The sequence below is a fragment of the Sciurus vulgaris genome (assembly GCF_902686455.1).
Source record: "Sciurus vulgaris genome assembly, chromosome: 11".
In the NCBI taxonomy this organism is placed as follows: Eukaryota; Metazoa; Chordata; class Mammalia; order Rodentia; family Sciuridae; genus Sciurus; species Sciurus vulgaris.
In genome coordinates this window covers 28,709,655-28,735,678 of record NC_136472.1, presented here as the reverse complement: position 1 = coordinate 28,735,678, position 26,024 = coordinate 28,709,655, and the positions used below count along the sequence as shown (strand labels likewise).

The following is a 26,024-nucleotide window of genomic DNA, read 5'->3' as shown; positions in this document are numbered from 1 at the left end:
AGACAGACACAGCGCTCTACATTTATGGGCTCACTTTGACAGTGGAAAGGACAGGCGGGAGGGCACAGCGGCTGCAGACTGGCAGACCAGCTAGGAGCCTGTTTGTAGCCAATGATGAGGCTGAGTCAGGCAGGAATAGGCAGGAGTTCTGGCCATGGAGATGCACAGATGATTGGGAGAATGAGAAATAATAGCTGGGAAAATAAAGACAGGTTACTGGTGTGGGTATCTATGTCCCAGGGGTGCTCTGTGGTGAAAATTCAGCAGGTTGTGTGTGCACTATTGTGTGTGTGCGTGTGTGTGCTGGTTGCAAACAGCAGGTCTGATATTAAAGGTTCTCATCTGGGTCTCATCCAGGACACCAGTGGCTCTCAGAGCTTTCCTTATAAATTGCGAGCTCAGCCCTTAGTTATTAATTTAGAAGAGAAAAGGGGAAGGAGATGAGCCAGGCTTTTTTGTTGTTGTTGCTGCTGCTGAGGGTCAAGCCCAGGGCTCGCACACTCTGCCATGGAGCTGTGCCCCAGCCGAGAGTTATCTTCACAGCAAACCCGCCACACGGGCAGACGTGACCATTTTGTATTCACCCCCACTGCTGAAGCACTCGCTGAACTTTGTGGATTTAAGGCATCGTTTTTGTTTGTTTGTTTGTTTGTTACATTTTAATATCGATGAAGCAAGGCAGCATCATACAAAAAGTGACGTCATATATAATTAAATCAATTGCCAATGTTAGACGTGCTTAACAGTGTGGTGTGATCGCCCTCGACAGGGACTTACATCCAGGAGCCACCCTGCTGTGTGCCCTGTTCTGCCACTTCCCATATAGGACCCTCTGATCACGCTGGGTCGCCAGACTGGGATCTAATTTCCCAGGTGAAAACTTGGCCAGGCCCTCGGTCTCTCCACGCCGCCTCCTGTCACCCAAGGCCAGTCTCCCCTCTGGGTCCTAAACCCGGGGATTCTTTCCTTTCTCCTCAGGGCGGCATCGCGGCCACACCCTCCTCCGCTCTGGCAGCCCGAGAGGCTGGAGTGAGGTCTCAGGCAAGGGGGACGCAATGCCAAGGCCAGCTGACTTCACCCACACAATGCAGATGTGCTTAAATGGGAATCGGGATTAGCGCTGGCTTTGGCGCTCCTGGCAGACTGGTAATAAACTAATCCCCTCTTGGGCTGCGGGAGGGCAGAATTCCACCCGAACCCAGCGAGAGCAGAAGGCTCGTGAGCGCCAGACCTGAAAAGTAATTTTGTTAGTGACGGGCCTTGCCCGCACCTTCTGATTCGCAGCCCCAGCTCCTTCCCAGCGTGGCTGCAGCCTTTAATTTCGTTAATGTGTGACATTCACCCAGGCTGCGTGGCTGACGGGCATGCTTGACATTAATACGCCTTGCGAGCGGTCCCCGGAGCTCATAAAAGCTGATTATCAGTTCTGCGCCAGTAAATGCAGTTCCCAGCTCAGGTAGGCCTGAGTGCCCCTGAGATGCCCTGGGCAGCAGAGCAGTGGACATCTGCACAAGCCAAGTGACAAACTCCCTTGGTCAGCCCCCCACGCTGCAGGGAGGAGACTAGGAAAGCCCTTCTGTAGGCGAAGCCCTGGGTTCCATTTTGCCGCCCAGCTCAGCAGCCCCTTGCCCTGTGATTTGCTGTGAACCCATCCAGCATTTGAGGAAGCCGTGTGTTGACATCTACCCAAAAGCAGGTGTGCAGGCCCGGGCACCTGGGATCAGGACAGCCAGGCCCCAGTGACCGGAATGGACATATCCCACATAGAAGCGTCGCAAATGAACGGTCAATAGATGTGGTCCACGCACACACCGTGGGATCACTGCAGCTAGGGAAGGGACTCAGGGACACGGGTACGTTTCCATGCCCGGGTGCATAAGGCACCTCCGCCATGTGGCGAGTAGAACGTGCGGGTTCAGATCCAGAGTTTATAAAGCCACACGTCTACCCGCGTGCCCACATAGGCGCATGCGCACACGAATGTGATTCGGCCGCAGGTCTGCAAAGTCCCATTCCAAGGATGTTCTGTTCAAGACGCTGGGTGGGTCATGAACATTATGGGTGTGTGCATGTGCGTGTGTGCCCATCATCTCTAAAGCCTTTGACTGTAGGCCACCACCTAGGAGAGCCCTCGGGGCTGTCGCAGCCTGGATGGGCCACTGAGGCACATGTTTACCTGCCCTCTGGCCAAACCCTGCTTCCCTGCAGCCGAGGACCCTCCTCTGTTGGGGGCGTTGATGTCAGGGTCTGTGGGGTGGACCGTGAACTCAACGCCGGTCCTGCGAGGACCTCTCCCGCTGTGGAGGTGGCCTGCGGCAGGCTGGCTTGCGGCGGCGGCCCCGTTTGCGTTGCATGGCTGGGGCCGTGTTATCCGACTCCTCTGAGCTCCCAGTTCTCATCCCTGAGGCGGAGAGTCTTCCTCTCGGGGTTCTCGTCATTGTCAAGAAGGCATCGTGAACTTGATCAGGGTCTCGGTCCTTCCACTGCCCAGTGGTCATCCGGGCGGAAGGATCTGGGCGGGGCGGGCCGGCCGAGAGCGGCTCCTTGCTGTCTTGGCTTGCTGTGAACAAGCGGGTCCGGGGCTGGCCTGCCCCTCATCTTGCCAGGGTGAACTTGATCCTTCCCCTGCACCTGGGAACGCCCCCTCGAAGTGGCGAAGTGGCGGAGGACGCCGTCTGGGGCTCGGTTTTTCTTCACCTCGCCTCTGCGGCTCATCTCCTCCCACACGGATCTTGACAGGGAGCCTGCGTTCATTAGGAAGGATGGAGTCGCTCTGGTCTTCACAGTACTCGGAAAGCCCGGTTTCAGCCTGAGCCAACAGTCCCACCCCGAGTGATGATGTTCTACCTGGAGGCGAAGGAACCCAGGGCGACATTGATGAGCGGGCTCGGTGTCATCCTGGATGCGTCCAGGCTGTGCGCTCCCTTGGGAGGATTGAACATGTGGCCAGTCCACAGGCCCGGGACACCTCTGTGGGGCCGGCTGCTGAGGCCTCTTCCCAGCCGAGTGGCTGTCTGCCTTCTCACCTGCAGAGGGTGGGTGCCGTGTCTGGGCAGATGTGGCGCCGGAAGCCACACGCCTCACACATCCTTGCCTTTCTCTCTCTTCTAAAGTCTATCCTGAAGACACCGGCAGAAGGAGACCTGGAGGGGATCGTGGCACGTGGGGGCTGAAAGGGAAGGAGGCGCTGAGAGAGGTAGGGTTTAAGACAGTGGGTGGCACCTCAGTCTGTGTAAACACGGCGGTCTCATCTCAGTCCCGCTCAGTGGCGCAGGCCTGTGTTCCCAGCTGCCGGGAGGCTGAGGCAGGAGGATCACAAGTTGGAGGCCAGCAGGGCAACTTAGCAAGACCCTGTCTCAAAATAAAAAAATAAAAAAAGAGTTGGAGATGCAGCTCAGGGTAGAGCATCCTGGGGTTCAGTCCTCAGTACTATGGAGATTAATTCATTGATGAAAAGTCCAAACTTCTCTCTCTGCTCTGCAAACCCTTCATTTCAGAGCCCGGGTGGCCTAGACGGTAGTTCAGGGAAGGGGACAAAAGGGCCACGAGCTGATCCAGGCAGCGGGATGAGCCCTTCGAGGGGAACCAGGAGGGCTTCCAAGGGCCCAGGCACCTGTGTCGAGGGGGCCCTCCCTGCCTGGCCTGCGCCTCTCCCTCACCCACCCGGTCTCCGGACATGGGAAGGGAACACCTTCCCAGGGTGGTACTGCTGTCCCCACCCCCCGACCCCGGCCCAGCATCCTTTGCTGTTAAATCCACAGGCCTGGGATGCAGTTGGGAATGGGAAAGCTCGCTCCGCTTCCGAGACTCCGGGGGCTGCTTCTGGGGTGTCTGCACCCCCGGACTGGAGATGAGCTGCTCGGCCTCATGGAGGTTCCTGATGAGGGACCAGGACATCCAGCCTTGGGCTGGCCTCGGCCACCAGTGTGCCCTACGAGCCATTTGTCTTCTCTGTGAAATGAGGCACCTGGGATGTGACTGTTTCAGCTTGAGGTTCCAGACCAGAGCTGACCAGGAGGAGGGGACAGGTGTGTGGGAGGAAGGAGGCTGTGGGGGGAGGCTGCAGAGAGGAGAGGCCATTCGGCTGTCCAGGGAGAGCTGACTGCCTCCCTTGGAAGGAGCCTCTGGCGCCCGGGGCTGCTTCTTCATCCTCTTCCTCTGGAGTGTGCTGCCGGCTGCCTGGCATTATTTTTGGCTGCCATCCAAGGCAGGGTGGCTGGCAAAGCCAGGCCAGCCTGAGGCTCCAATGGACTGCAGCCTGTGTGGCTGTCTGTCACCCCAGCCTCCATGTCCTGCGGCAATGTGGAGCCAAGACCTTAATTGCAGACCTCCTGGCAGAGGCTGCCAGGAGGCAGAGGCTGTCAGGAAGCGGAGGCCTTTTCTCGGCGCCTGGGTCCTGCTGGTTGTCTTCATCAGAAGGTCGCTGGAGTGGTGGGCTGGGCCGCCTCCCGGGGTGCCTCTGCCGCGTGGTTTCTCCACAGGGAAGACTCTCTAAACACAGAGAAAGCAGCAGGGGCCTTGCTCTCAGCCCACCTCGAGAGGGGCCAGGAGCCTGCCGACTTAGCCCCACCCCTCTTGCTAGCCTGGAAACATACAGGTGACCGGAGAGCGGCAGCTGGGACTGTGGAGCCCGAAGGCGGAGTCAGGCCTCTGCTCAGTCCTTGAGTAGCCGTTAGACTCAGGGCGAGTGATCTTCCCCAGCCTCAGTTTTCTCGTCTATGAAATGGGCATGTGACATGCATCTCACCAGGCGGCTGTGTGGGCAAGGTCACCACAGTGGGAAGCCCCTTGGAGCAGGGCGGCTTCCCAGGGTGGCCTCCCTGAAGAGGCTCTGGGGACATAAGAGTGGGTATTTATCACAACAGTGAGGTTTCCCTGGAGATGCATACCTCTCTCCACTCAGGGTCTAAAAAGGGCCGCCGAGGAGCCTGGCCTGTGTCAGCGCTGTTCTGACGTCCTGGGCTCAGGGCCATCTTGGGCGTGAAGCCTTCCCTGGCCTCTGCCCACGGCGGACCCTTCGCTCCCTTTCAGTAGGTGGCCGCTGGTTCCACCCACCCACACCCCAGGCCCGTGTTAATGTGTTCTTCCCAAGTGGTCCCTCTGCTGTCCCCAGAAGTGATAAAGGACTCTGGGCAGGGGGTGACCTCAACACCGAGGCGCCTCCTGAGCACGCGGCCGCCCCATGCCGCCACCCTTCCCGAATCCTCCGCCAAGCACACCAAGTTCCAGCGCGGCAGAAAGGGGGGTCCCGGGCTTTTATCTGCCTGCAGCCGCTGAGTGAGAGAATGCAGTGGCTATGAAGCACCGAGAGGTGACAACAGGAGGCAGGTGGCAGGGCCAGCTGGTGACAGGGCTGCTGTGGTGGCAGAGCCCGCCCGGCTCCAGCCTGCGGGTTCTTCTTTTGTGACTCGTGCTTTTGGTCCTGTCCAGGGGTCCACTGCCAGATCCTAGGTCAAGGAGATTTGGAGGTTTGCCCTGGGCCTCCTGAGGGTTTTACAGCTTCAGCTCTTCTCTTTGGGTCTTTGGTTCCCCGCGAGTTGCTATTACCGTCACCATTATTTGCAGGGCTGGGGACCAGACCCCGAGCCCCAGGCCTGCTGTATAAATGCTCTGCCACTGAGCGCCACCCCACCCCCGAGTTAACGTCTGAGCGTGGTGTGAGGTCGGGTCAGCTTCGCTGGGTTGCACGTAGATATCCCGCAGGCCCAGCTGCCTGTGTTAAAGAATCCCTCTTCACTGAACCATCTCGGCACCCTTACTGAAAATTGATTGGCTGTAGAGGTACAAGTTTGCTTCTGGCCTCTCCGTTGTGTTCCACCCGTCCACATATCTATCCTTACACCAGGATCGCCACACTCTTGATTGACTGATTTTTGTGGGTACTGAGATTGAACCCAGGGGCACGAAATCACTGAGCCATATCCCCAGCCCTTTTGATTTTATTTTTTATTTTGAGACAGGTTCTCACTGAGTTGCTGGGCGCCTCCCTAAGTTTCTGAGGCTGGCTTTGACTTGAGATCCTACTGCCTCAGCCTCCTGAGCCGCTGGGACTACAGGTGTGCACCACGGTGCCTGGCTGCCCTCTTGATTTCTGAGGCTGTGTGTCTAACTTTCTGAGGAGCGTCAGTGTATTTATTTTAAAGGTCTGCTGGTGATTCCAAAGTGCAACCGAGATCGAGCACTGCTGGATTTTAGAGGATGATGGAGCATAGGTCGGGGCAGCATTTGGGAGGCTGCCGGAATGATCCAGGCCAGTGCAGGGCAGAGAGGATGCAGCCGAAGCAAAGCTGCAGTCACATGGTTGTTGAGGCTGGGGCGGAGAGAGAGGCTGTAAGGGAGATACCTGATCCTTCCTAATTCCAGAAGGCCTTGGAGAGGCCAGCAGAGAGAAAAGAAGGCATTCTAGAGAACACGAGTGTCTTCTTACCCACCCCCAAAATGATTTAGAGGAAGACCTAGACCAATTCACAGCTCTGCCCCACTGGGTGACCTTGACCAAGTGACTCAGCCTCTCTGAGCACTCTCATTGCCTCTATAAGGTGTATCAAAATTCTCTACCTGCTCATGCAGAGGGTTGAGTGAGGTCCTGTGGGTCAGCTCAGCCAATGCTGGGAGTGACTTCAGGCAGTGACGGGCACAGCGCAGTCTGCCCAGAGTGCTTCACCCCCTGCAGAGTGCCTTACTTCCCTGGGTGGACCGACGGGTGGAAGGTGTCCGCTCGTGCTGGCTGCAGGCTGTCCTCTCGTATCCTCCGTCTGCCTGGTTGGGCTGCAGAGAACAAGGGGTCCCCAGGTTCCTCCTGGAGCCCCCCAGTGCCTGTCTGCGATGGGCTGTGGCCACCTCTGCCTCCCTCCGAGGCTGCTGGGTCAAGGACTACCTGGACTTCTCGTTCACCATGCTCCGGGTGGACTCGGGCCTGTGTTCAAACCTCCATGGGGCGGGGGCAGAGGCCCGGCCGTGTGGATGCCCAGCCATGGTGGACCTGCTGCGCTCCTCCTGGCCTCTGTGTCAGGTCCAGCCATTCCCACGACCCGTGGGCCACCGGCTTCCCCTGCCCATTGGCCGGGGGCGGAGGAGTCCCTGCGGCTCTGCACGGCACGTCGTCCACCTTAGGTCTGCGTCAGACAGCGGACTGTCCCCGCGGGTGCTCACAGCCTTGGCAGTGGCCCCAGACCTCGTCCCCCTCCTGGCTTAGGGGACTCGTGTGCCAGACAGGATGACAGGTTCTCACGGTCCAGCTTCCGGCTTGCCCAGGATGGTCCTGGCGTGTCCACGTGTCACGCAGGACAGCCCCTGGCCTTCCTCGCCCGTCTGGGATATTCTCTACCCCAAACCCTGTCCTCCTTTTCTTTCCCCGGGTGCAGCTGGGATTCCTGCAGGCGGGTTCAGGCACTGGCCAATCCCACGGCGGCTGGGTGGGTGGTTTCCCCAGAGATTCAGGAGGCCCCGGCCTGTCAGCGCCAGGCCAGGCGGCTGTTCTCTCGCGGGGGACCGCCCCTGACATGGTGGAGAGGTGACAATCCGCCCTCCCGTCCTCCTCTACAGACGGAGCACATCCCCGTCCTCCTGTCGGGCAGCAGGAAGCAGCAGGACTGCCCTGCACACGCTCCCCTGCTGCTTGTGGAGAACCCCGTAAAGCCAGACCCGAGTCCCCAGAGACGGATCCCCAAATGGCCACCGTGGGGAGGAGGAAGGACCAGGACCGCGCTACCAAGTGCCATGTCCGCATCAGGGGCGGGCGCGGCCGCCCCAGGTCATAGGCCGCTGGACTCTGAGCAGGCCTCCCGGCCAGTCCTGGTCTGCTGCACCGGCTGTCCCTTTGGGTCGTTGGTGAATATGAAATGGAATATTCCAAGGAGCCACTTACAAGTAAAGCGAGAAGCCCCGTGGGCTGGGGCTCTGCTGGGTGGGCCGCCACCGTCGACCGCCCTCCCGGAGCTGCTGGAGGGAGGGGAAGAGCCCGCTGTCCCTGTGCTGGCGAAGCCAAGGGTGTCTCCCGGCAGGAAAGAGGGACTCGGGATCCGGGAAGGAGGGGGACTCCGAAGCCGCTGGTTTTTATTTATTTTGAAAATCCGCTTACTTTCTAGAGCCCTTCGAGGCTCACGGCCTCCGCACTGTGGACGCCCTGCACCACAGGCGCCCCTGTACCATCACTGATGCACCCAGCGGACACAGCGTGACCACAGCAGCATCGCTGGCCCCAGGCCCCTCTGGTGCCGGGCTTCTATGTGTAATGATGTGTCCACCGTCACTGTGCAGGTCGTGCAGGACAGTCCCCCATCCCAGACGTCCTCTGTGCTTCCTCTGGTCACCCTCCCTGCCCCTAAATCCCGGCACCCACTGACCCTTTCCTGTCCCTGCGGTTCCAGCCTTCTCCGCTCGTCACGTAGTTGGGCCAGTGCTGTCCGTGGCCTCTCCGGATGGCCTTGTGCCTACGGCCACCTAGTCCTCGTCTCTGCAGGCTTGGGAGACCCTTTCTCTCTCCTGCTTCTACCTTTTCCTATCTCAGTGGTAAAACGCACCAAGATAAAATCTCCCTCTGCAGCCGTTTGTACGTACGTCGTTCAGTGTGTGAAGTACGTTCATACTGAGGTGGGGCCACCCCACCATTCCTTTCCAGAACTCTCTCCGTCTCGCAAAACTGAAATTCTTCATCCATGAAAAAATAGCTCTCCTTTCCCCTCTGCCCCAGGTCCCTGAACCGCAATTCTATTTTCTGTCTCTGTGATTTTCATTTCCCTAAATACCTGGGATTAGAAGAACCACATATTCTTTATCTTTTTTTCACTCCTTCAGATTGGCTTATGTTACTTAGCATACTGTCCTCCAGGTCACCTGTGTTGTAGCATTTTCTGGAATTTGCTTCCTTTTTTAAGGTTGACTAATATTCCATTGTATGCACATACCACATTCTTCCCGTCCATCCAGCCAGCCAGCCAGCAGCGGACGCTGGGCTGCTCTCATATTTTAGCTGCTATGAATAATGCCATGAGCTCCCTGCTCCTTAGCCCTGAGAGCACTCTGTTGTCTGAATTTCCCCGTTGATCTCCCCGGTCACCTACCGAACGGCATCTTTTTGCTTGCAGATTTTAGCAGTTGTGAAGACAGCTGGTGTGAACACCTGTGTTCAGGTTTTTGTGTGGATCCCAATGTTCAACTCACAGTTGCAAGATTGTAGGGTCAGAGCAGCCTCGGGTTTGTAAGAAACGGTCACTCTGTCCTTGAGAGCCGCTAGGCCTGGCGGGACCCCAGGGGCAGTGTGGGACAGCGCCCGGCGCTCCCCATCCTTGCCCGCACTTGGAGTTCTCAGGGTGTGGATTTTGGCCATCCTGATAAACACGCGGCGACCTGACTTCCTTCGAGCCTCCTGGGTGTCGCCGTCTAGGCATCGTCTTGGTTAAGTGTGCCTTTGCCCCTCTTTAATTGGGTGGCGTGTTTTCCTCTTGCTGAGTTCTGCGAGTCCTTCGCGCGGTGCGGACGAGCCTTCGTCAGCAAGCCCAGTCCGAGGCTGGCTTGCCTTCGCGCGCTCAGTGACGTCTCCCGGCTCACGGCTGGGACTTTCAGGACGCCGCCTCCCTCCCGAGGCCACCTGGACTTTCTCCTGCGCCGTCTCCGAGGTCACCTTTCACAGGCGGGTCAGGGATCCACGGGGGTCGGTTTCTGTGCAGGTGGAGGACTGCGTCTAGGTGGCGGCGTGTGGGCTTCCATGGATCCAGCGCGAGTTGCTGGAGACGCTCCTGTCCTGAGGCCCTGACCCTGCTCTGAGGCCAGGCGCCCGTCGACTGCGTCTAAGGGCAGTTTCTGGGCTGTCCTCCTCGCCCGTCCTCTGCGGTGGCGGGGCTCTGACGACTGTGGCTTCGTGGAGCGTCTTGGTGGCAGCGCTGCGTCCCTGCTGCCTGCGCTGTCCTGCCCGCGGTCCTGGTCTCTCCCTGCTTGGTTCTGCCCGTCCGAGTGAACTCGAGCCTCAGTGGATCGCCACCCAGCGACATGGGCGTTTGGGTTGGATCACGGAACCTAGAGAGGAGCCAAGCCCCGCGTCCTGAGGGCACTGACCCGGGCAGCCCGGCCGCGCCCTTCCTGCTGCGTCTCCTGGGTGGCTTTCTTCCCGGCTCCCACGCGCCCTTTCTTTGGGTCAGTGGAAACGGTTTCCATGTTTGATTTCAAACCGCCCGCTCCCTGCTGGGGATGAAGCAGTGGGTAGAACAGAGCCAGACTAGTGTCCTTCAGAATTTTCCAGAGAAACAGAACCAAGAACCAATGGTATGTGGTGTGTGGTGTGTGTGTGTGTGTGTGTGTGTGTGTGTGTGGTGTGTGGGTGTGTGGGTGTGTGCGGTATGTATGTATGTGTGGTGTGTGTATGGTGTGCATGTGTGGTGTGTGGTGTGTGCATGTGTGTGTGTGTGTGTGTGGTGTGTGGTGTGTGTATGGTGTGCATATGTGTGTGTGGTGTGTGGTGTGTGGTGTGTGTATGGTGTGCATGTGTGTGTGTGGTGTGTGGTGTGTGTATGGTGTGCGTGTGTGTGGTGTGTGGTGTATGTGTGCATGTGTGTGTGTGTATGTGTGGTGTGTGGTGTGTGTATGGTGTGCGTGTGTGTGGTGTGTGGTGTATGTGTGCATGTGTGTGTGTATGTGTGGTGTGTGGTGTATGTATGGTGTGCATGTGTGTGTGTGGTGTGTGTATGTGTGCGTGTGTGTGTGAGTGTGTGTGTGTGAGATGGAACCCTGGCTCACAGGACTGTGGCCGATGACAAGTCCCCGCTCTGCCAGGGGCAGGCTGAGACCCGGGACAGTGGTTGGCGGCCAGTCCAGTCCCCAGGCAGAAGAAGGCCAGTGTCCAGCTCAAGAAGCCCCGGAGGCCGACTTCCCTCTTGCAGTCGCAGTCCATGCGTGCGCTTTGCGCTCCCGACACGCCTCCCGAGGCTGTCCTTGGGAAGAGCAGGCCTGAGCTCTCCCTCCCTCTGGAGTCCGAAGTCCAAGATGTGGGTGTGGATTTAGGCGCTGGGTCCCAGGTGGTGGGAGGGGAGGGGCGCCAGGACGGAGCGGCCTCTTCAGTGAGGCCCGTGGTCCCCGGCCTCCTCTCCAGGCTCCGCCCCTCGGCACCCCGCTCTGGCCGCTGGGTGTCGGCACCTGCGGAGGGGCTCGTTCAGGCCGGCTGGAGGCTCTGTTCTGCTCCTGTCTTTGTTGGACGCAGCCACCCACACTGGGGACGCCACCTGCTTTACCCAGGTCACCCATTCAGACTTAGACTCAGCCAGAACCACAGGCGCGGACTCAGGCTGACGTCTGACCAGAAGCTGGGCACCCGTGGCCCAGTCGCGTGGGCGCATTAGGCTGTCACTCTGGGCAGTCACACCCAGGGCAGGAGACTTGTCACACCTGTGTTCCTGCACACGCAGATGACGATGCTCGCTCTCCATCCTGGGATCAAACCCAGCATGCTCCTCCACTGGCTGCATCCCCAGCCTTTTTATTTTTTATTTTGCAACAGATTCTGGCTAGGTTGCCTGGTTGGCCTTGGACTTGTCATTGTCACCTCAGCCTCCTGAGTCACTGGGGTTACAGGCATGTGTCACTGTACCTGCTGGACAACAACATTTTTAATAATGATGAAATAGAATCCATGATCAGGCTGGTCAGTAAAGAAACCCGTGAGGCTTGCGGTGGACCGTTGCAGTGACTATGCCAATAAACAGAGGCCACCTCGTCAGCGAAGGAGGAACAAGCAAGAGGCTCACACCGCCCAGTCACTTAATGGATATCTTGAAACAGAGGAAACAAATACGTGTTTTTGAATATTTATGTTTATTTACATCATTTCTGAAAGTCACACCGTGAAGTTGGGAGGACGTTTTGCCCAGGGGATGGCCGCGCTGGCAGCAGTCCTGTCCCCGTGTCCTTGTCCTTACCGCCCTGTGCTACCCTTCATTTTAAGTTTATCACTAAGTTCGTCATCTGAGCACAGGGACAGGAGGCCACAGCTGCACGGAGGAGCTGTAAGGGTTTGGATGCTCTTGAAGTACAAGTGCGTCCCCGTGCGCGGGTCGGGCCTCGTGGAATATGCCGAGTTCTCTGGATGAGCATTGTGCCCAGGAATACACGCGCATCCATCCGAAGTCTGCATATCCTTCGTCAAACTCCCAGCGATAGCTGCGTGGCTCAGAACTCAGATGGCCAGAGCCCTTTCTTGGAGCCATTGCTCAGAATTGTCAGCTTGTAGTTGCTCTGAGCTCCGTTTCTGAATCCCCCAGGGGCCATTGACCCCCTACCCTCCCCGGATGGACGGTGGGGGCCCTGCCTTTGGCCAGCTGCTGGGGGGAGATTTCCCAGGGAGGTGCTGCAGGAGGAGAGGAGGGAGGCAGGACAGAGCCCAGGCCCTCCACTTGGTGCCTCGGTGGCTGTAGTTCCTAGGAGCTGGCAGGGTCCTCCCTGTCCTGGAGTTAAGGAGAGTCGGGCCCTGCAGGCCCAGTCCTCGGGCTGGCAGTTTGCCTGGTGCCCGTGCGGTACCCCCAGCTGGCCCCGGCCCTCGGCTGGCTCCCTGCCCTTGGTCTCCCCGCCCCCCGCACCCCCCCCCCCGCCCTCTTTCACAGCGCAGTCTGTGAAGCAGCTGTTCTAATTAAAAATCTCATAAATACCGGGAGATAAGAATCCAGGGGTTTTGTTTTTTATCTCTAGCTCGACTCCCCAGAGAGTCTTTTTGGTAGGAAAGGTCCCTTTGGAGCTGAGATTTCTCTCCCAGACTTCAAAGACGAGTCTTCATAGGATCCCAACATCTGTTTAAACTGCACTTGCGCTAGGAAGCCGGCGGGTCCCCAGGAGGAGGAGTGAGGCCCGAGGAGTGAGGCCCGGGAGCAGCGTTTGCTCTGTCCCTGGGAGAATCCTTCCTGTGCCCCACAGTGTCCAGGGCTAGGCAGTAAACAGAAGGGACATATCTGCACGTCTGCCGTGCGAGCCCAGGAGACGGCAAGGAGACCTGGGCGGCAGAGCTGGCTGCTCCCCTGGGGCTCACAGTAGCCCTTAGAAATAGCTTTCCAGCTGGGGGTCTGCCAGGCCCGGGTGGGTCCCCAGAGCTCCTTCAGCCTCCCGCCTCCCCGCTCCCCCCACATTCCTTGTCACAGATATTAAACTCCAAACTGCCCTCAGAGTGCTCACGGTGACAGAACAGCCAGGTCCCTCTCGCAAGAGAAGAGCTGAACACGCAGGTCGCGTGTGTGCGGCTGTTATTGTTAAGGCAATAAAACAACAGTTCGCAGAGCTTGGAAAATGAAGGCCAGGGCTGTTAGCTCCCTCTGAGAGGCCCCTGGCTTCCTGCCTTTGTTCCCGTCCCTGTGAGCTCGGAGGAGATGCCTCAGGACGTCCGCTCCCTTCGCTTCCTGCTTTTCTTTGCCCGCCATCTCTCACCACATTACAGTGTGTGAGGTTCCTTCCTGGCCATCACAGGGTCAGAGGGACCCTGCTGGTGGACACACAGCTGGGAGCTCCTGGGGGTAGTTTCCAGATCTACCCAATAAAATCTCAGGACGCGCAGTTAAACTTGACCTCTGTGCAGATGATGAATAGATTTTCAGTGCCAGTCCATCCCATACAATATTTGTTCCCTGTACTGTTTGGGACCTACATGGAAAGGGGATTTTTACCTGAAATTGAAACTTAACTGGATGTTCTGTGTTTGGTCTGGCAGCCTGTGCTAGATTCGTGGCATCTCTTACCATGCATATGTGGGCAGCTTTCTGTTACTGTAACACGTAGCGGAAACAATCAACTTATAAAGAACAAAGGTTTGTTTGTGTTCATGATTTCAGGAAGTTGGCCCTGTTATTGGGGCCTGGGGTGGCACATCCTGGAGGGAGCAGTTGCAGACAAAAACTGCTCGCCTCACAGTTGGGGAGCAAAAGAGCAGGATAGGAGGGGTGGAAGGTTTCACCCCCAAGGACCTGAAGACCTTCCACCAGGCTCCACCTCTTAAAGGCTCCATCACCTTCCCACAGCACTGAGCTGGGACCAGTCTTCAATACGTCACGCTCTGGGAACCAGGTAGAGCAAGGAGTGGAGTTAATGCTCTTTATTTAACGATGGAGAAAACTCCCTGGCTGATGGATTTTCTTTCTCATTTTGTGGGGAACACTCTCCCTAACTTGAATCTCCCCTGTCTCTCAACTGTATGTCCCCTGACACCTCTGATCTGTGCTTTGCAGCGTGGAGGTCATGAAGGCCCATTCCACCCCCAGCCTCCCTCTGGGAGCCTCCAATGACTGCAGAGGCTGGTTTGCTGGCCCGGTGGGAGTGTGACTCAGCAATCTCTCTTGGGGACATGGAGCTGCTTCCTCCAGCCCCCACCTGCGTCTTTGGCACAGCTGGAAACAAGACCAGGGTCGTGTTCTTGCTGTGTTGTCAGGAGGCACGGTTTGAGGACGTCGGCCCAGGGCTGCAAGCCCCATAGGTTAGCAAGTCCCTTCTCTTCATCAATGAATGTATTTTTAATTCTAAGGCAACTCTAGGGTGATAAAAATATAAGCTAAGTGGCAGACGGTTTAAAAAAAAAACAAAGCCCACAGTGGCGGCAGCCTGGGAGGCAGGCTGTTGCCTGTGGTTAAGTGGGTTTTCTGTTTAACTGGGGTTCAACAGGAAACTCCTTTCAATGCAGTCTCTGCTGTTGCCAATCTTTCTCAAATGTGTCGGCCTGCTCCCTGGTTTTCCCAAGTGCACGGTAATGACCATAATTGAATCTCTCTGCTGGCAGAGGATGCTGCTGGGAGCGGAGGCTTCGGCTGCGGGCTGCGGCCGGGGCTCTGGGGCCCCGGGCGGGGCGCGCGCTCTGTGTGGACCTGAGCCTTCCCTCCAGGGCCCGGGCTCAGGAAGGCAGTAGACGGCCATTGCGTGGATGTGGGAACTGAGGCCCAGCTGGGGAGCCGCTTGCACATCACCTCTGGCTGGTGAGAAGCAGTCCCGCGGCCAGCAGAGGGGCCATGGTGTTGGCCAGATTGGCATCCTGGTTCTCGCTGGCTGGACGGAGACCCTCCGGCTCCACAAGCCTCGATTTCCTCATCCGTTACTTGGGCACTGTGGCCCTTTTTTGCCGCGAGCCACGGGGGCTGCACCCCAGGGCCCTCATCTGTTGAAAGGAGCCCAGCCCCGCTCCCTGAAGCCCGCACGCCCAGCCCTGGGACCCCGCCTCCCGCTTCTTGCCGCCTCTCCATCCTCCTGCTGGTTTTGTGCACAGATCCTGCAGCCAGCAAGTGTGGCTTTGGATCCTGACTCTGTGCCCGGCTCCCTGTGTGGGTCTGGGCCTCAGTGTCTCATCTGTAAAATGGGGATCAGAATAGTGACCAGGCTCTGAGGCCATCATGAGGGCTCCAAGGTCGGGAACCTGTCCCAAGGCAAGTGGTGGGACGGGGTTTGGCACTGTCATTCCAGGACTTGGGTGACGGGGGTCTGGCTCAGCCGTGCTGCTCTGAAGTGGCCTCATGTCCTGGCCCTTGGACAGGGTGGGCTCTGGTCTCCTTCTTCGGAGTTTGCAGGGGAGGAGGAGCCAGTTCCTGCCATTGACCTGCTGATGTTTGCCCCTCCCCCAGCTCCGCCTGTCCTGGTCCAGGGAAGGGCGCTGAGAGGGGCTCCGAGCCTCAGGGAAGACGTCTTCCCAGCCCAGCCTGGTAAGGCCTCTGGCTGGGACTCCGTGCCCCTCCCCCATAGGCCAGGCGCCTTGAGCTTTCCAAGGGCAGCTGCTTTAGTTCTTATCAAGGGATCCAGAGGACACCGAGGTCTGTCTGGGTATGGCCCTTGAACCCTCCTGGGGGGCAGCATGGGGGCGGGGAGGACACGTTGCCAAGCCATGCCAAGCCAAACCCTGACAAATGAGGCCGCCGGGTGTGGCCCCTGGGGGCACTGGGTTGATCACACTCTGGGTCTGGTGAGCAGATCTGCATCAGCTCCCAGGGGCCAGCACCTCCGCCTATCCAGCCCCTGCCTCACCCTGCAGGTCACCCCTTGTGGACACACCCCTGGGACTAGCCCGGAGATGCCTCAGGGCAGGGGCATTGCGGCCAGCTGGCCAGTCGCTCTGGTTGTCAGAGAGGGAGGGCCGCCTGCGCATAGAGCCCTGGGCTTTATCCGAGCCTTTATCTTTAACCGGGAGGCTGAGGACAGCCATGGTTTGTGAATATTTACAGGCACATTACCGCAGAGAGGAAACCAGTGCATTCTCTCTCCTCGCCCAGCGTCCATAGATCACGCTGCGGTTCCTGTCACCGGCTCCCACCTCCTTCCCTTTTCTTTTTGCAGCTCCAGGAGGGGCGGCTGGGTGGGCATGCCTGTTTAAGGCACCACGCATTTATTGAGCAGCTACTGTATGCGGAGCCCTGGCCGGGTTGGGGCTATCAAGGTGAACACCTCGTACCTGGCGGGTTTTCTCTGCAGGACTTGGGGAAGGCTTAGTCAGCAGAAGTGGGTGCCACACAGTGGCCTTGAAGGACTCTTTTTCTAGCAGGAAGGACAAGCCAGGCAGGGGGACAGCAGAAATGACCCGTTGGAGTTATAAAGGGATGGGAGTTTCTGGGGGGCAGTGTATCTTCCAATGTGGGAAGAAGTGGGAGAAGGGAGAGCTAGAAACCGGGGTTCCTCCTGGGTAAGGAACTGCTTGGGCAAATCGACCCTGCGGGGGGAGGGGTCTCTGGCACAGCTTCCTCCCTTCAGCCCAGGAAGAGCAAATAAGAGAGAACCAACCTGTCCCGCCTGCCCTTTTTCCCAGCAGACATCACTAGTCAGTTGCAGCACCATCGTGGGCCCCTGCGACCCTCAGGCATGTGAGCCCAGCAGGCATTGCTCATCGATACCAGGAACTCTCGAGAAGAGAGTCTCAGGGCCTTGCCGTGGATGGCTGGCTCTTGGGCAGCCTTGGCCGTGATGCCTGATGAGGAAATTGCTTCTTTTCTCTGCTTCAGTTTCCTCACCTGCAAACTGCGCAGAGGGATGGCTTGCTTGATTTCTGGGGACCATTCCGGGGCTCGCCAGAGTTTGTTAATCCACTCATTTCCTTCTTTATTCTTTCCACAAAGTCACAGTGTGCACACCTGCTGCTTGGTGCTTGGCGGGGTCCCGGGAAGACCCTGGTGGTCCAGGAAGCTGAACTCTGGCCCCTGGAAGCAGATAGTCCTGGGGGTCTGAGTTCTCAGAACTCCAGGCTTGGAGTCCACTGAGCCCATAAGCGGGGCAAACCTCGTCTTTTCCAGACAGACGGTGAGCAGGGCGGCCACCTGTCCAGGGGCTACAGCACTTGGGATCACTCCGAGCTCCCTAGGGACGCCGGTCTTGGTCTTCCACCCCTGTGCCAGCCTGGGGCAGGTTACTTGTCACTGACCCATCCATGCAGTGTGACAGCCCACACTCCAGGTCCTGCAAAGCCGGAGGGGAATTGAGGTGGCCCCCGTGGTCCCTGAGAGGGCCGCTGGCCAGGCACTCTGGGAGCTGCGCAGCACTGACCTCACGGTCCTTGGCAGGGGAGAGGCCTCCCTGTGCTTGGCTTTCCCGGTTCAGTGGCCCTGCTCCCCTCCCTCCCCAGCTCATGGGCTCTGAGCTGTACCCATGGGTATTGGAGTGGCTCCTTCTCAGCTCTTCTCAGTTCACCCCGTCACTTGACACGGGAGCCACCTTTACCCTGGGGATTCTGGGGCCAGGGAAAGACCAGCTATTTTCAAACTGTCCAGGGCCTCTGAGAGCCCAGCGCTCACAGAGGCTGAGGGAAACTCCGTGCCCATCTTGTGTCCGACCCTCCTGAAAACAGGGGTGTGGTCTGCCCGCTCCCTGGGGCCCGGATGAAGAGCCGGCGCCCATAAGCTCGTGTGTAGCATCCCCACCTTGCAGCAGGCTCGGTCCATTTCTTCTTTCTGTTCCTTTAAGAGAAAGCACTGGAGAAGGGGCTTGCTGAGCAGCAGTCACAGGGAGAGGTGTCCTCAAAGGACAAGGAGCAGCTTGTCCTCTTGTGGCTGTGGCCTGGGACAGGGAGGCCCGTTGGTGACGGCTTGGAAGACTTCTCTGGCACCTACCTAGTCCTCCTCACCTAGTTCCTGGGTGGGGCAGATCCAGGTGCTGGGGCTGCCAAGGGCTGGGCGGGACCAAGAGGTGGCTGGACAGCTTTTTTTTTTTTTTTTATCTTTTTTATATTTTAATTTTTTGATGCTTCACTGGCCACTGGGAAATCTGACGGCCCACTTCTGGAGCAGGGAGACAGCCCACACGGGCACCGACAAGCACTCAGGATGTCTGTTAGCTTCTTGACGGAGGGCGAGACACCGTCGTACCCATCTGTTGCTCCAGAGGCTGTAAGAGCACAGTAGGCCAACAGATCTCTGTGGGATGGCGAATAAACGGGTTCTTGTGGCAGCAGGTGCGTCTGCCTCCTGTCCCCACGACGTGGTTGGTAGATTCGAGGACCACAGAGTTCTTTAAGCTCACCTAGTACTTCCACGTACATTCATCCAACAACTGTTTTTCTTTTCCCCAAATAACTTTATGGAGATTTCATTTATAAAAGATCTAAACTGTGCACTTCAATCCGTCTTGACCTGGTCTACAGTCAGTCATAATATGAGCCCTCCGTCAGACCAGAAACTTCTCTCATGCTGCTGCCCTATCACTACCTGTTCTTTTCCCAGGGGGCGGCAGTGCTTTCTATCCCCATGGGTTAGCTTTGCCTGTTCTAGAACCTTCCATGAATGGAATGTTCCTTCCTCCACTCTGCATCATGTTCCTAAGATTAATCCTGTTACTTTTTATTGCTGAGTAACATCCCTTCTTGTGTCTATGTGAGTTTATCCACTCACCCTTCCAGCGCCTTTATGCTCCGAAGTATAGGCTACCGTGTAGCCAAGCTGCTAGGAATGTTCCAGTGAAGTTTTGTGTGGATACTTACCTTCTTTTCTCTTGGGTACCTTTCCTGGAATGCAATAATTGCATCGTAGAGTAGGTACGTGTTTAACTAAGTAAAACCAAATACTGTCCCGCTTTACCTTCCAGCTACGTAGGAGAGTTCCAGTCCTCCCGCAACCTGGTCAGTGATCCGTCTTTTCATTTTAGATATTCTACCAGAGGCAGGATCCTATGGGGTGGTGTTAATTGGCACCTCCCTCTTTAGCTCACGAGGTTGCGTGTCTTTCAATGCCTCTTGCCATCTGAACATTTTCTTTGGCGAAATATCTGTTCAAGACATCTGCCCATTTTGTACGGGATTGTTTGTCTGTTTAATATTGAGTGTACCAGAGGAAACACGGGACACTCTCCACGACCTTGCGGGAGGCAGGCATGGAGTCCTTAGGATGTTAAAGTAGTAACTGTAAAAGGAAATTTGATACATTGGACTTAGTTAAAATTAAAAACTTCTGCTCATCCAGAGACAGTGGTAAAGCAGGACAGCACTGTAGCTCCAGCGGTGGGGGAGGCTGAGGCAGGAGGATCGCATGAGAACAGAGTTCCAATCCAGCCTGAGCAACTTGGAAAAACCCTGTCTCAAAAAATTAATTAATTATTTAAAAGTTAAAAAGTTAGAAAAAGACACTTAAAGAAATGAATAGAAAAGCTGCAGGCTGGAAGAAAATACCCCCCCCAACCCCGTGTGTCTGGAAGCACCACGGCCGTCTTCGAGGCCTGCCTCCTGGGGCGCCTCCCTGGTCCTGCGTGTCCTGTACGCCCTGCTGCCTGTGGCGGCCAAGAGCACCGGGTGGAGCACCCACATGATCACGGCGGCCCCTCCAGCCCCAGAGTCCTGGCTCTGGCCACAGGCCTCCGCCAGCCTCCCTGTCTCTCCTCGCCGTCTGGACCAGCACATGGGCCGCGGCCTCTCCGTTCCTCAGGCCTCGAAACCCTTTCCCCTGGATGCTGCCCTGGCTTTGGGTCGCTCTCCGCAACACGCCATTCCCTGCCGTCCCTGAGCTACCTCAGTCCACCTGGGGACTCAGCCGCTTTGCATCTCCATCAGGGACACTTCCCTAGACCCCAGAAGCTGACCCGGGAGGAGCCAGAGCACAGTGCTGTGGGAGAGGGCAGAGGTGAGGTGCCGCTTTGAGGCCCATCTTGTGACAGTCACGAGGCAGCGACGATTTAGGGACAAGTGAGGTGTGGGTGATGGCCAGCTGAGTGCGCAGTGGCCGTGATGCTCAGTCTTCAGGGCCCCTTGCTGGGGGACATGACCCCCCTTTGCCTACCTGGGGAGGTCCTGGGGCCTGTGGGACGATGCTGGGGGCTCCCAGCCGGGGCCTGGACAGTGCGGGCAGCCGAGCTTCCAGCCCGCTCCTGGGCTCTGTTCAGATTCACCTTCTCACCCTGTCTCTCTCCGAAGCCAATTTATTCTTGCTTTGCCAAAGCCGTGTCAACCCGTTACCTTCCCAAAAAGTCACGGACCTGGAGGTGGTGGTCAGACCTGTCCCACGCTGGGCTGGACTCCTGGGAGGCTGGCACCTCACTTCCCACGTTCAACGAGAGACCTCCGTGAGTCTCTGCCCGCCCCATCTCCCTCCCTGGACAGCAGCCTCCAGGCAGCCACCACCTCTACCTTGTCCTCTGTTGTCCCCGCTCTCAGGAATCTGCCACTGCAGAGCAAAGTCCCAAGAATGCCTGGCAGCTGTCTGGCAAGCTAGATGCACGAGGGCCTTCTCTCCGTGTTCCCGATGGGGAAACCGAGGCCGTGGACACTGCAGCGGCCTCTGGAGTCTCACTGCTGGGTGGAGACGGGTCACGAGGGAACAGCAGGTTTGAGGTTGGATATTTCTATGCGACACTGGCCACGCTCCTCATCCTAACTTATTCTCCAATAACGCCAGTGGCAAATGCTATAAAATGCGGAGTGCTATATAAATAAAATGTATCATTAAAAAATAACTGGTGATGTTTATCATCCCGGTCCACAGTAGCGAGGCGGAGCGTTACTTCAAACCCGGGTGGGGCTGGCCACCAATCCAGATGTTGCAGGGACCTGATCCATTTTGCGTGGCGGATGCTTTCGGTCCACATCAATGAGATACAAAAGGCAGCTTGGAAAATAAGTATGGGGTAAATCATAACATACATTGAACCCGAGTACCCCGCCCACCACCAGAAGCGCTGGCCAGCCCACCTGCCCGTCCCCACCTCGGAGGCTGCCTTTTTGGAAATGGCTTCGTGCTGTGCAGGTGCCTTCATGCTTCCTGTCCGTGAGTGTCCATCCAGCTGTCCTCCAGGTAGAGTGGCAGGGTGTCCAGCCCCAGCCCTACAGTTGGTGAAAGGAAGCTGATTTTGTCCCCTCTGACGGAGCGTGTCTCTGGTGGCACGTGCCCTCCCTCCCTCCGCAGCTGTGTCCCTGGTTGGCGCTCCAGCGCCTTGCTGATATCTCGACCCCACTGTGGCCCCTGGTGGTGTTGACCACAGTGTCCGTGGCTTTGTGATGCTCAGAAGTCCCTTCATCCACCTTCTTCCCCTTTCCTTTGCATGTTGGGGGCCCTGGACCAACGCCTGGTGTCCTGGACTTGGGCCCTTTGTCCCAAGGGCACCCACTCTGTTCTCCTGCTCACGGGCAGTGCAGGGAGCTGTGGGGCTGGGGCGCTGTGGTCAGAGGGCAGGGGCCACAGGTTCCTGTGGCAGCTGAGGACTTGCTGGCAGAGGGCTGTGGACACTTGCTGCTTTGTGTCCACATGACCCTGGGCGAGTCACCTCCCTGCTCACGTCCCCACCCATAGGTGGAACTGGCCGTGCCCCCAGCAGACACTACGCAGGTGTCTGCAGGTGTCTCATCTCTACCGGGGTCAAAGTCAGGCATCGGGCGGCCCTGTCCTCCAGCTGGCTCAGACACTGAGGTGACAGGAATGACCAGTCCTCTGCCACTCAGAAGGCCCTGGTCACAGCTCCCTGCTGGCCCTCGCCCGTGTGCCTGCCCAAAGCCCCTGGGGGAGCCCAGGACAGAGCCAGGCTGGCTTCATTTCTGAGGACCCCACGGAGGCTGGCCTGGCCCCCGTGCTCCATGACCGTCTCCGCAGGGCGGATGTGATTTTTTCTGCTCTGCAGTTGGGAGGTTGAGGATGCAAAGCCTGGAAACGGGAGCTGCCTGGGTGAACTTTCTCCCTGTGTCGCCGGGGCCGAGACCAGCGTGGACCGTTGGCAGTTGGAGTTTGAGAGGCCCAGGGCCCCGGGAGAGCCCTGGTGAGGACCGGCACACCCAGCGGCCTGTCCTGTGACCTCCGCAGCTCTTGCAGCAGACGGATCCACGGAGTTTTCAGTGACAGAGTCAGTAGGGCCACCGCAGCAGACAGCGTGTTGGAGGGGCTTCCTGGGAAGGGACATGCTTCCCAGCACAGGGGCACCTGGCTGGCGGTCGTTTCTCTCACACGTGGAGAAGCTGGGCAGGATTAAGGAGGTCACGCATCAGAGCCGATGTGACAGCAGTGCCCTCCCAGGAAGAAGGGAGGGCGGAGCAGGAGGACCCCGCATGGCTGCCCTGCCTTCCACAGACTCCTCTGGGGATCTGGCGATCCCGCGTGCTGGGGGGTCATCTTTTACCGTGCTTTCTGCTTCAGCCCGGGGGCCTCCCGAGGGCATGGGAACAGCAAAGGGAAAGGACCCAGAGCCCCGCACACTGCAGCGTCTGTCGCGGGATTCCACGCGCACGGACTTGACCTCGGACTCTCCTCGCTGCTCCCAAGCATTTGCACGAGGAGAGCGCTGGGCATAGGAGCAGCTGAGGTTCCCACATCCCTAGGGAGATAAGCCACAGCGGGGAGAATACACCAACCGCCCAGTGTCAAATCCTTAAGTTCCTTCTCATCCTCAGCCAACGCCAAGATTAAATCGTTCCATTTGGAGTTTCCGGAAAGAAATATCTCCACTGGCTTTGTGTCTGCTAAGGACACAATGTGTCTGTTTCTTCATGGACTCGCTCTGCCTCTCAGGACAAATTACTTAACCTCTCTGAGCCTCGGTCACCTCACCTGCCAAAGACAGGTGTGGATTCCGCCCCCGGGGCTTGCTGGAATTCCATGAGACACACAGCAGGGCAGCTCTGACTGCCCCCAGCGGGCTGTGTCCTTGGGTGGAGGAGGCACGTGCTCCAGAAATGTTCAGATCAGTGATGCTGATCCGGGAGCAAGCCAGGGGCGGGTTGCACACCAGACACCTCAAATTATCATATTTGGGGAACCAGAATTAAAAAGCACCCAGATCAGTAGGAGAGGAGTCTTTATTCTCGTCTGTCAGCAGGACACAGCAAGTATTAGAAACAGGAAAAAGCGTCAGTGATCCGCGCACAAGACGTGCCTCCGGGGCTCAGGGGAACCGCAACCTGCCCTCCCGCTCCATTTCTTACCTGCGTGGGGGCGCAAAGGTGCAGAAGAGCTGGAAGACCCCTTTGGGAGGGTCCTCTGAGGGGGCTGGAGGGGCCCACCTGGAACCCCAGCGTGCGGGGCTGCAGACCGGCGGGGGAGTCTGCCACGATCGCTGCCCCGCGGCCCCCGCCCACTGCCTTCTCGGGGCACCTCTTCTGGTGCCAGTGCCCCTTTTGTGTGCGCACACGCATGTGCGCCGGTGCACAGGACTTGTTCTGAGCGGTAGGTCAGGAAAGGAGATGGTGTGACAGATGTGTTGGCGAGTTTGGAACCTCGTCAAGCAGAGCACGCCACCCCAGGGCGCACCGTGAGGGTCAGAGTCCCGCACCCCTACCTGAGCCCCAGCCCCCTCCCCGTCTGTTCAGTGGGACGGCGATGGCTCGGTCACAGGGTTAGCAGGTCAGCGCATGCCTGGGAACACCAGAAGAGTAGCCATGGGGACAGGACGATGTGGCACTGTTGTCATGCCCAAGTCAGTGTCCTCCTGTGGATCCTTTCAGGAAATGGCTTTTGGGGCTTTGAGGTTGGAGTCTCCTCCTCCCTCCATCCCCTGGGAGCATCTGTTGAGGGTCTCTCCCCAGACCTTTTCTTCAGGCCTGCAGAAAACGAAGGTTGCCCAGTCCCCGGGTCCCCAGAGAGTGTCCTGCCCTAGGCTGTCCAAAGCCCGGCTTGAGTGGCAGCCTCCTGGGCTTCTGGGGACTGGCCTGGGGACTCCCTCCCCCCTCCCACGCCACTGAACTGCCCAGGTTGGAGTCCAGGCCAGGCCCGGGAGGAGCCCACACGTGGCATGCTCCACTGTGGCCAGCTGGGCCTGGGGTGTGAGCCCCGAAGCTGATCTGTCCCCCATAACATCTGCGGCCCAGGAGGACATCCGCCTGAAACGCGTCCGTGATCTCCACGTGAAGCCCGAATGAATTGGCTTGGACATGTCATCAGTCATGGGCAGGATGAGTCCTCTAAGGGGGCTGGAGGGGCCCGCCTGGACCCCCAGGACTGCAGACCGGTCGGGGACTCTGTCATGATTGCTCCCGTGCGGCCCCGGCCCATGGCCTTCTCCGGGCACCCCTTCCGTGGATGCTCCTCCGCTCCTGGTCTCCACCGCTGCATCCCCGCCACCAGGGAGCCAGTCACCCAGGCCTGGGCGCCCACTCTGGAAAGAGGAGACAGGCCCTGGAGCAACACTGCGTGCAGAGCATGCCAGGAGGCGTGGTCAAGGCCAGCAGCAGAGCCAGCACCGCTCAGGACACTGCATCCTTGGCTGCGTGGCTTTGGGCGGCCGTTTAGCCCACTGGGTGTGGTTTGTAACAGCACCTACAGCACAGGGCTTCCCGCAGCAGTAAAGCTTTGGCTAGCACCTGATTCGTTCATTCATAAGTATTTATTGAGCATCTACCACGTGCTGCAGTCCGCCCGCTGGAGGCGGGGGTCGCAGCGGTGGGTAGGATCCCCGCCCTTGTGGCACTGCCACTGTTGTGAGAGGGACAGAGGGTTCGGGGTGTATTCAATGTGAATGGGTTTATACATAAGAGTATTGTTTAGATGTGATGCAAACATGAATTTATCTACTTATGTGTATGATTACATTCTTGTTGGCTGGGGCGTTCATTTTATAGAATGGTCTGTATTCAGCTGTCTCTGTCTCTGTCAGTGAGAAACGTGACAAGCGGCGATGGAGGAAGGCGTTCCGAAGGGGCCAGGGCGCCCTCTCTGAGGGGAACATCGAGCAGAGACCTGAGGAAGGGAGGGACCGGCCCAGAGCAGCATCTGTGGGAAGATGGCTTTGGACAGAGGGGACTGCAGGCTGGTGGGGCCGGGGCCCAGCAGGGCGGGGAGTGGAGTGAACAGGCATGGAAGGGAAGCAGGTGAAGGGGAGGTGGCCGCGTGGCCACGTGGGCTCCTGCAGGTGCTGTGGAGACTGTGGTGTCTCTTACTGACTGCTTGGCACATAGTAGGTGCCACATAAGTGCGTTTTCATTTACTCTTTAAGTTCATCAGCTTTTTCTCAGAGGCAGACCCTGGGCGGGCGGGACGGGGGGACTTCGGAGGTGAAGACGGCCGCCCCCGGGCTCACGGGTGGCGAGTCCTCCCCTCCATGGGACTCCAGGCAAGGGGGACGTTGCGGAGCCCAGTGGGAGGTTCAGGGAGGGCCCGGGAAGGCCTCCCAGCTAAGGAGACGCCTCCACCAGCCTGGAAGGCGCAGCGGACCTCAGTGTGGGGAAGAAGCCTGGGCACATGTCCCCAGCAGAGTGGACAAGTAGCACGTGCCACAGCCCAGAGGCCAGAGAGCATGTGGCTTGTGGGCAAGGCCATGTCTCAGTGTGGCTCAAGTCCAGGTGTGCCCGGATGGGGCAGTGGTCAGGCAGGGCGCAGCCTCAGCAGGGCCTCCTGAGTGACGAGGGCAGGCTGGGCCCGGCACAGAGCCTGAGAGGAGGGTGATGTGTGAGGATGTGTCCTGGGGGTGGGGGAGAAGTCCAGGGAGAGGGGTCGGGACGATGTCCTGCAGGGCCCTGGGTGTAAGTCATGCCTCCTTCCTACCTCACCCGCCTGACCTTGGCCAGGGTTGCTCAGCCAGCAGGGCGGTGGCGGGTTCGAGCCCTTCCCACTTCCTGCCTGCAACTCCAGCCCCAAGCTGGCCTGCTGAAGAGGAGGGGCAGATGCATGGGAGGGTCTCCTGGGATGCGGGATCTTGAG

General features: G+C 58.3%; 1 protein-coding gene across 2 annotated transcripts in view; it reads left to right on the top strand.

Moving 5' to 3' along the window:
- The first annotated feature begins 2,819 nt into the window (after nt 1-2,819).
- The window catches only part of TSPAN18 (tetraspanin 18), a 116,951-nt gene continuing 93,746 nt past the window's right edge, over nt 2,820-26,024 (top strand). The window contains exon 1 of one of the 2 annotated variants that reach the window (XM_079103051.1): nt 2,820-3,196. The gene's annotated coding sequence lies outside the window, so the exon portion shown is untranslated. The remainder of the gene's footprint in view (nt 3,197-26,024) is intronic. The other variant, XM_079103050.1, reaches the window with a different exon arrangement.